The following is an 11491-nucleotide window of genomic DNA, read 5'->3' on the forward strand; positions in this document are numbered from 1 at the left end:
TTTCCTGAGCCTGCAGATGGAGCACATTAGTACACCCAAGGTATAAACTCGTTTGTCTAATAGTTTTGTGTTGAATAAGCGTAGAAGTCGTAGTTTTTTTGTAGATTGATGACGTTCACTTGCAGAGCAAGTTCTCACACAATAAAACACACAAAGGCAGTCTTTACGTGACACCAACCCATCTTATCTTTCACAATCAAACCGTAGGAAGAGAAACATGGGTAAGGATGATGAGTGATAGGATACTCTGTCTGGGTACAGTAACCGTACGTATACATGTTTGTATGTATGTTTGTTTGTCCATTTACTGGTTTGTCAATTTGTCTGTCTGTTTGCTTGTTTGTCTTTTTATTTATTTGTTTGTTGCGTTTCCTGTTGTCTGTCTGTTTGCCTGTTTTGTTTATTGTGTGTGTGTGTGTGTGTGTGTGTGTGTGTGTGTGTGCGCACGCGCGCGCGTGCGTGCATGTATGTGCTTGTGCATGTGTCTGTCTGTTTGTATTTGTATGTCACATCTAAGACTTTGTTGTAGGCACCAGAATTTTGTTTATGTGGTGTGTGTCTTCCAATTTGTGTTTTGGGGGTTAGCCCTTGCATACTCACATCTTACAAGTGGAAACGCTACCATTAAACACAAAAGGCTCGCCCTTGAAGATAACCTACAAAACATTCAGATCATTCACATTCATCATTGCTAAAGATCGTGAATGCCAAGACCTCTATGATACTCTGGTGCACTTCTGAACCAAGTGAGTGTTAAGCATGATCAACAAAGATAGAAGATGTTGGTATTTAGGGGCATAGATACTTTAAGTAGGGTCCGACTTAGGGGACTTTACGTAGTATTCGACTGGATCCAAGAAGCACTGCTTTCTGTAAGTGCTGCAGGTTGTGATGACCTGGAATAATGTCTAGCCACCGTGCAATACCTACGTGCACTGTGCCCAGTGCTCCCAACACCACTGGAACAACCAGTGTTCGACACTGCGACATGCAGCTTATGTTTACCCGTAGGTCACTGTACTTCGTCAACTTCTCAGCCTGTTTCCTGGCGATGTTACTTTCAGTAGGACAGCTGATATCAACAAGAAGACAAGTGTTTGTCTTCTTATTTCTGAAACAGATTTCAGGACGATTGGCAACAATCTTCTTAGCAGTAAGGATGAGTGTATCCCACATCATAGTAATGCCGTCCATCTCGACAAGCCTATCAGGATGATGCCGGTACCATCTGCTCTCCACTGGAACCCCAAAATGACGACAAATGTCCCAGTGGATAATGGAGGCCACCTGATTGTGTCGATCAGTGTTACTGTGTAGTCGGTGCCAAGGCACTACAATATGCCACAATGTGGTCAACTGTTTTCATGTCTACACTGCACAAGCGGCAAGTGGGACTGACATTTGGATGCAGAATGTTGCGCTCATAACACTGACTTTGGTCTTGAGCAGCAACAACCAGTCCCTCAGTTGCAGCAGGAAGATTCAATGGCTTCAATCGTCTGTAGGTCTCTTTCATATCCACAGGTGGTTTCTCAGTGAGACGGCGATACTGACCATGCAGTGGTTTTCTGCTCCAGGACTGTACAAGAACCGCTTCATGTATAGAAATATTTCGCATTCGTCTGAGGTGCTTGCTCGAAGACACCATTACACAGGATGGTCCCACTTCCATGCAGGCTCTTTGACTTGTTGTCTTTAGAGAGACTCCCCTGCAGCTGTGTAGTAAACTGCCTGGCCATGCATTGGATCGCATGAGAGGACTTCCTAGCATCACACTCCTGGCCGTTTGCATAAATCCCCACAATACAAGACTGATATGTTGACTCGATCTGTTGTAACCTTTGACCACCCTGGGTGCACGGAGTGTACAGCTTGTCAACGTCTGCCGCAGGATTTTATTATTTTTTATTTATTTATATTTATTATTTATTATTTATTTATTTTTATTTATTATTTATTATTTATTTATTTATTTATTTATTTATTATTTATTATTTATTTATTTATTTTTATTTATTATTTATTATTTATTTATTTATTTATTTATTATTTATTTATTATTTATTTATTATTTATTTATATTTATTTATTATTTATTTATTATTTATTTATTATTTATTTATTATTTATTTATTATTTATTTATTATTTATTTATTATTTATTTATTTATTATTTATAGTTATTTATTATTTATTTTTTTATTTTTTTATTTATTTATACTTTATCATGGGTGATATACTGTACACATAATTACGTGAGAGTCATTCTGTTGATGTTGTAGATTGATATGATGAGATATATGCATTTCACTACTCTCTACAAGAGAAGAAATTTAGCCGTGAGAATGGCCGGTCTATTTTCAATTACGATAAAGGGTTTGGTCAAATGGGCATTCCCAACGGCTACTGGCATTACAGTCCATTGAATGAGAACTACAAGGTTAGTGCGATTTGTGTAAGAGAGTGGAGAGTTGGTGTGACATGTCGTTTGTTGTAGCTTTGTCAGACGTATCCTGAGTGGCTGTACGTGCCGATTGGCATGAGTGAAGAAGTCATGATTGGCAGTGCTAAGTTTAGGAGTCGAGAGAGCATTGTCATATTGCCACCAAGAGACACAGGTGATGGATATAGTTCACATTGGATGGTGTGTGTCTGTCTATTTCCTTTTTTATTTTTTGCTTATTTTTTGTTTATTTGTTTATTTGTTTGTTTATTTATCTGTTTGTTTGTCTGATTGTTTGTTCGTTAGGTGAAACTTTGATAAGGTGATACAGGGAGGAAGTTATTCTAATGTGGCTGCCATTGTCTAGTTGACAACTAACTCAACTGCAGGTAAGTACACTAAAAGAGATTCAAACTGTCAATCTGCATGTAGAAATAAATATTTAATATTTGTGGTCAACAAGTGGTCTAGAGGCAGTAAGGGAGTTGAAGGATACTGACAGGCACAAACTTTGGTAGCAATTCGTTGCAGATCTGGGATGAAAAGGTTAGACAATTCAATGGAGGGGCTTCCTTTGAGGGATAATGTTTATAATTTTAAATTTTAGGTCAGAAACGGTTACATTAAGCGGATAACTGACAACAACATTCAGTTTCTCGTATTGGAAATTATGGGAAGAAATGTCAGGTAATGATAAATTTCTATGATGAAAGAATTTGTGATGAGTGAATTTTACGCACCAGTATGACTTACATCACGTGCCCTGCAGACAGTCAGTCACAGACAAGGACAGAAGAAAACTTTGGGCATAAAACTACCTTTCCTTGTAATGATCATCAAGAACTTGAAGAAATATTTCACATTTGAAGTGACGGTATACGATACTTTGTTGCTGCTTTATTTCATCTTTTTTTTAATGAAATGGTTGTGGTGGTAGGTGCTGTATGATAAAGGAGTTAGACGACATTTTAGAGCTTCCAATTATCAGTCGACAACAAGAGTGAAACCATTCATATGTAGAATGCCTATGAGACTTGATGAGGGATGGAACCAAATTCAGATATTGCGAGTAGCCGTGCTTATATTACTACTGTGTTTAGTGCAGAGAGAAATGTATGCTTTATGTACAATACTTTACTGTGGATTTTATCTTTTAGTATTACATCCTGTAGTGTATTCTAGTGTACTGAGAGATGCATTTATACACATTTATACACATTTATAGACATTTATACACATTTATACACATTTGTAGACATTTATATACATTTATACACATTTATAGACATTTATACACATTTATAGACATTTATAGACATTTCAGTCTTATAAGACTACAAGACTTAGAGATGTATTTTTCTGAAATATTGAATTTTTACAGGTGATCGGCACGTGGTAAATTGATGTTCGTATTGTCTTCAATTTTGTACATAATAGTTGCATCTAGCTAGGTACCTCTTTCTGATGTGTAAGACTCAGTTGCATGTGTACAATTCTACTAATTCCCTTACATCTACTTGTAAACATCTACTTAGGGGGTCATCACCTACCATCCATAAAGTATGAGCTAAAAAGTGCTTTACTTGAGATATTGACATGTTAATTGATTTAGGTGATAAAGGGTGGTAGCTACTTTACTCAAAGTTGAGTGATTCTAATGTGGCTGCAATTGTCTAGTTGACAACTACTGGTAACTCAGTTGCAGTTTTGGAACAGTTAGTTAGAGAGCTTCAAACTGTCGTAGGCAAATAGAATGTAAATGTTCTGTGGTCAACAAGTGGTCTAAAGGCAGTAAGGGAATTGAAATGTTTTTACAGACACGAAACTTTAGCACAAGGCTTGACTTTAACGTTTAATTAAGATTTTAATGGTTTGAGACTTGACCAAAATCAAGTACGGTATTGCAATGTATTTTGTTCTCATTCATAATTGTCTTTCTTGTTTAACTTGTCTGACTTTACACGGAGGGCATATGGGACAAACTACATTGAAACTCTTTGAGTCTAACTTGATGCCAACTGTCGTATTCGTAGAGTATATTTCTTTCATCGTCTCTACTCTGAAGATGAACTGCCAGCAGAATTCAAGTTTTTTTTCTGCCGGTCTCTCAAGCAGCAGAGCAGAAGTGACATGAAGAAACTCTAGAGATTCTCCATTCTATATCATAAACAATAGAGAGAAAAGAAAGATAGCCTAGACTGTATTGTTGACAACAGTTTCTATGGTTGGGATCACTAAATAGAGAGGCTAAGTGGCTTTCTCTAAAGCAGCAGTCTCTGTTACTGGAAGTAGTTGTCATGAGTGTGACACATTTGTGTAACATAAGAATGACACACATTGATGCTTTCACAACAAATAATGACTCGTGTGCATTATGGATACAAAATTAATTAAAATAAATGTTTATTGAATGTTGATGTCAAATATTAAATTAGCTAGCTGACCACTCAGTAAACGCTGAAAAAACTAAAAAAACTATTTCAATTATTTATTTATCTATTTGTTTATTTTATTTATTCCTACAAATAACACACACATATGCATGTTACAACTTACAATCTATAGATTTTAGTTCATTACAACAAGAGAATGTGATACCAGTGCAGTATCTGTATCTTTATAGTTCATATGAGGATAGAATGTAGGTTGATGGTCATTATTTAATAAGCTGAATATACGTAATTAAAAACATTAATGGGATATCACTTAACATCTGAGTGTGGTAAACAAATACATTAGTCACTTCTGAGCGCAAAGTCAACGCAAACAGAAAGTAGAACTCGTTTATTCAAACAAATAATTAAGGTAATTATGTGTCACGTGACTTTGATTTAGGGACATATCTTTGTGTCATTATTTTAAAATTTATTTGTAAATGTGCTGTAAAGTATAGCGATGTGCTATCAATGGAATTGAACAATAATATCTGTAAACAATAGTTTAACGAGATTCTGTTCAACATGATATACGTATTACTGGAATTGTATATTTTGTTTGCTGCATCAAATCAAGGAAAATGATTGAAAGCAAGACAGACAGACACAGAAAACACGTGCAATTTATGACAGTTTAGTGTTAGTGAGTCCTATTTGCGTTATCACACATAAACAATGGCGTATTAATTAATTAATTAATTAACTAGTAAATGAAGCTGTGTTTATACCGTCGCTTCAGAGCTACGAGCGTGTGAGTGTGCGTGCGTGCGTGGTGTGTGTGTGTGTGTGTGTGTGTGTGCGTGCGTGCGTGCGTGTGGTGTTTGTGTATGGTGTGCTTGCGTGCGTGTGTGTTTGGTGTTTGTGTGGTGTCAGTGTATGCGCGCGTATGTGTGTGCTTGTGTATTTATTGTGAATATTAATGTAAATTTTATTATTTTTGTCTATTTATAGTCACTACCATTAATTAATTAATCATTAGCTTGTTGCTAGAATGTATAATTCTTTGAAAACCCAGGGATGCGTCGATGTGATTAAAGATAATTAACTAAATATCATCAATGTTCCACACTACACTTCGAATTCAGTACATGCACATGACCGACAGCTGCGTCTCTTGCACGGAGCGGGCTTGTTATCCACGTTATTTCTCAATTCTGCATGTCTAGAGCTTTTGCTTGGATCACTTAGGGTGGACACGATGATCATGCTTTCGTCGAGCTGTTGTCATCATCTTTCGTCGATCCGTTGCTATCATCTCTCGTTCCGTTAAAATTTATTGGTCGTAGCTACCGTAGAGACAGATGTACGTGCACGGCCAATACTGTGAAGCGACATGTATGTGTAGCGACCGGATCCAGAAGAAAGCATGCAGCGCAACGTTTCCTATAAATCTTTTCTTGCAAGACGACGTCGATCGTTCATCATCAGTCCTACTTACAGCTAAAACCTAGTGCTCTCTTGAAGATGGCGGATGACATGTCGGTCGTGCGCAACGTTACTGTACATGCATTGTCCCATGGGACCTTCGCTTGGCTTCTTGAAAAACGATGAATTCGTTTGTTTTGCGATTCTTCTGTAAAAAAGTAACAGACGCGTACAACTGTAGCCTGATTTACTCTGCGCTTCTCAGTTTGAAGATGGTTTAATTAATTAACGTTTTACTATGGATATGACATCTCGGCTTTTCTCTCATAATGCGCGGGATTGTTACGTCACCCATTGTGGTGTCCCAAAGGACTGCCGATTGGCTCAATAAATTCCCGAGAGTGATTCACGCTGACAAGCTAGTATTACGTCACCTACGTTTTACGTCCCAAAACGATTGCTGATTGGCTCGACAAACTCCCCAAGCGTGACATACGCTTACAAACAAACATAGGTAGGTAGGTACATAGCGACATACCGACAGACAGACCGGAAGTCAATTCAGCCCGTTTAGAGTAAGCTTCTCGCGAAACAGTCCACCACTTATTGTGGTGTCCTTCTTTTACGCTCGTAGCTAACTAGTAAATGAAGCTGTGTTTACACCTTCGCTTCAGAGCTACGAGCGTGTGTGTGTGTGTGTGTGTGTGTGTGTGTGTGTGTGTGTGTGTGTGTGTGTGTGTGTGTGTGTGTGTGTGTGTGTGTGTGTGTGTGTGTGTGTGTGTGTGTGTGTGTGTGTGTGTGTGTGTGTGTGTGTGTGTGTGTGTGTGTGTGTGTGTGTGTGTGTGTGTGTGTGTGTGTGTGTGTGTGTGTGTGTGTGTGTGTGTGTGTGTGTGTGTGTGTGTGTGTGTGTGTGTGTGTGTGTGTGTGTGTGTGTGTGTGTGTGTGTGTGTGTGTGTGTGTGTGTGTGTGTGTGTGTGTGTGTGTGTGTGTGTGTGTGTGTGTGTGTGTGTGTGTGTGTGTCTGTGTGTCTGTGTGTCTGTGTGTTGTGTGTGTGTGCTGTGTGTGTTGTGTGTGTGTGTGTGTGTGTGTGTGTGTGTGTGTGTTTTTGTGTGTGTGTGTGTTTGTGCCATGTGTGTGTGTCCATGTGGTGTGTGTGTTTGTGCCATGTGTGTGTCCATGTGTGTGGTGTGTGTGTGTATGTGTGTGTGTGTGTGTGTGTGTGTGTGTGTGTGTGTGTGTGTGTATGTGTGTGTGTGTGTGTGTGTGTGTGTGTGTGTGTGTGTGTGTGTGGATGTGTGTGACTGTGTGTGTGTGTGTGTGTGTCCATGTGTGTGTGTGTGTGTGTGTGTGTGTGTGTGTGTGTGTGTGTGTGTCATGTGTGTGTGTGTGTGTGTGTGTGTGTGTGTGTGTGTGTGTGTGTGTGTGTGTGTATTTATTGTGAATATTAATGCAAATTTTATTAAATGTTTGTTTATATATTGTCATTATCATTAATTAATTCTTTGAAAACACAGGGATGTGTCGATGTGATTAAAGATAATTAGCTAAATCAATGTCTCACACTATAGATACTTCGAATTCACCACACGTGACAGAAGTGACGTGTGTGTGTGTGTGTGTGTGTGTGTGTGTGTGTGTGTGTGTGTGTGTGTGTGTGTGTGTGTGTGTGTGTTTATTGTAAATATCATTGTAAATTTTATAAAATTTTGTTTATTTAATGTCATTATTATTAATTAATCATTAGCTTAATTGTTGCTAGAATGTAAACGGCAATTCTTTGAAGACACACGGGTTTACTAATGTGATTAAAGATAATTAACTAAATACCATCAATGTCCCACACAACTTCGAATTCACAGAGCTACGTATCTCTTGCACGGAGCGGGCTTGTTAGTTACGTTATTTCTCAATTCTGCATTTATAGCGCTCTTGCATCACTGGAAGTTAATAAATTAATGAACTACTAAGATGGACATCATGATCATACTTTTATTGATCCGTCGACATCTTTCGTTCCGCTATTTCGTTGTAGATAGAGATCGATGTACGTCTCCTAGCTGCATAGAAAATACTCTCAAGCAACAGGTATGTACATCTGGCGACCGGATCCAGAAGAAAGCAGAGTCAACGTTTCCTACGAATCTTTCTTGCAAGACGACGTCGATCGTTCATCATCAGTCCTACCTAAAATATATTGCTCTCTCTTGATCGCGGATGACATGCTGGTGGTGCGCATACAACGGTGCCTAGCTAAATGCATGGTCCCATGGGACTTTCGCTTGGCTTCTTGTAGAACGATAAATTCGTTTGTTTTGCGATTCTTTTGTAAAAAGTAACAAACGCATACAACTATTACCTGAACTTTACTCTGCGCATCTCGGTTTGACGACAGTTTGACCGTAAAATGGAGGTTTACGACATCTCGGCTTTTCTGTCATTGTGCGCGGGTTTGTTACGTCACCCATTGTTGGTGTGCCAAAAGACTGCTGATTGGCTCAACAAATTCCCGAGAGTGATTCACGCTGACAAGCTAGTATTACGTCACCTACGTTTGCGTTCCAAAACGACTGCTGATTGGCTGACAAACTCCCCCGTGACACACGCTTACAAACAAACATAGATAGAAACATAGATAGCGACATACCGACAGACAGACCGGAAGTCAATTCAACCCGTTTAGAGTGAGCTTCTCGCGAAGCAGTCCACCACTCATTGTGGTGTTCTTCTTTACGCTCGTAGCTAACTAGTAAATGAAGCTGTGTTTACATCGTCGCTTCAAAGCTACGAGCGTATATATTTGCATAGATGTGTGTGTGTGTGTGTGTGTGTGTGTGTGTGTGTGTGTGTGTGTGTGTGTGTGTGTGTGTGTGTGAGTGTGTGTGTGTGTGTGTGTGAGTTTGTGTATTTATTGTGAATATTAACGTAAATTTTATTAATTTTTGTCTATTTATGTCATTATCATTATTTGTTGCATGTTTGAGTGTTTATTCCGCCGTTGTGAGGATTCTTTTTCTCGTTATATTACACTCCTACCATAGCAACCCAACCGCATGTTGTATATTTACCGGTCAATAAACGTTTATTGACCTGTCAATATCTGTATACTGCTTACTGACATTAAACACAACTAACTTAACGAAAAAATAGCAAAAACGAAAACCAACTAGGAATCAATACATGGGTATACCTATTTTAGATTGCAAGCATAGTTTTTACCAATAATAATGTTCACAGTACTACAGTTGGTAAAGACGCAGTCAGAAATGACAAATGGCGCCGGATTCTCTCTTCCCGTTTCCGACAGCTGTTCAACCTGGACTACTTTAAGCTCATCTGCCTGTTCCGTTGTCTCTCCGGACTCCTTGACTTTGCGTCAGTGTAATCTGTGTGTGCATGGCCATTATCCAAAACTTTGCACGCTGCCATTTGCTGCAATTCAGATGGCTCTTGCAAGGTATTGTCTCAGTGCTTGCAGGGTCTTGTGGCCGGTTCTGCCTTGAATGACATGTTCAGGAACTCCCGCTCGAAACAGCCTTGTCGCACTAGTAGCTCGAAGAGCGTGGTCGGTTCGAACCGGAAGACCGGCTTCGGCTGTCATCACTTTCATCATTGTAGCCAACGTGTTAGGACCGATTACTTGCTCTAAATACCAAGGACCAAATGAAGGTGTAGATAACAAAGGTTTATAATAGAAGGCTTCTCGTGAAAATCCTGCTGGCAGCTTACTTCTACATAGAGATACAAAATTTGTACGTGGCAACGGTCACCAGCTTCTTCATTAGCGTATCTGATAAACCACAGACCACAAAATGCTATTACCTTACAGAGTCACGTTGGAGCTTGACTATAGTTTACCTTGTGACTTTTTTGTTTGGATGCCGTAAATCACTGAGTCCACCACTATGATTTTTGGATCGATCCGTGCTCAACGTAATTGTAACAGACTTTTGACAATCCGTCTGTGGTTTGGCTGCATCTAGTTGTGAATCCTTCGTCGAGCAAAAGTCTGTCTGTCGGTACCTGCTCTTCTTGTGGAGCATCCTTGTTTCGATTACTTCTCCATGCTTCAAATATTCGCATCATCCAACTGTTGCAGGCAGTCGTGTTCTTGCAAATTGTACCCTTGCTGTACTCGTCTTTTCAGCAAATCTGCTGTCAAGCTGGCTAATATTAGTGGCATGCTTTTTGAAACCAACGCGTCTTATCTGTCGTCGTCGTCCTGGCCATTAGTACGATCTTCTTTCTGATCCGACATCATGCTGGCAAAACACGTGGATACTATACTGTACTAATACTTTTGAGCACGTGGCCTTATGGGGCCGACGTGGACGTCAACAACACTTCACAGCTGTCAAAATGTGGTTGTTTGACATAAAACTTTAGCTGTCATTGCAATACACAACCACTATAATTCAACTTGAATAATCTATGAATTCTAATTACAGTAGGATGTTAAACATGCAACAAATAGGTTAATGCATGGTAGGGTCGACGATATCCAGTTTATTGACCGAGGTCTTTTCGAGGCTTTCTCCTCGATAATTAGCCTCGGCTAATTATCTCGGAAAGCCCCTCAAGACCTCGGTCAATAAACTGGATATCGTCGACCCTACCATGCATTAACATATGTTTATTCATTAGCTTGCTGCTAGAATGTATAATTCTTTGAAAACACAAGGATGCGTCGATGTGATTAAAGATAATTAACTAAATATCATCAATGTCCCACACTACACTTCGAATTCAGCACAAGTGACAGAAGTGACGTTGTGTGTGTGTGTGTGTGTGTGTGTGTGTGTGTGTGTGTGTGTGTGTGTGTGCGTGTGTGTGTGTGTGTGTGTGTGTGTGTGTGCGCGTGTGTGTGTGTTGCAAGAAACTAACACACATTTGCTTCTCTCGACTCAGGAGTATAAATGAGTACCTGGTCATTGACTGGGGTCCTAAGCGGCCATCGGCTGTGACGTGACATCAGCCACTGGGTCCTGGTGAGACTTCGGGTGCTCACACCACAGTTGACTTCACAAGTCGGTGCTCCTGCGAGTGCCAGGCCCTGCTCCAGGAGTTTGCTAGCGCAGGCCCAGAGTTCCCTGAGTAGCGCACAAGGCCCAGCTTAACAGCTGGGGGCGTGACCTCTGAGAGGTAGCTCCTGACATTTAGGATTTAGGATTCTTAGGTGTGTGTGTGTGTGTGTGTGTGTGTGTGTGTGTGTGTGTGTGTGTGTGTGTGTGTGTGTGTGTGTGTGTGTGTG

Source organism: Corticium candelabrum, chromosome 8 (assembly GCF_963422355.1).
Source record: "Corticium candelabrum chromosome 8, ooCorCand1.1, whole genome shotgun sequence".
Lineage (NCBI taxonomy): Eukaryota > Metazoa > Porifera > Homoscleromorpha > Homosclerophorida > Plakinidae > Corticium > Corticium candelabrum.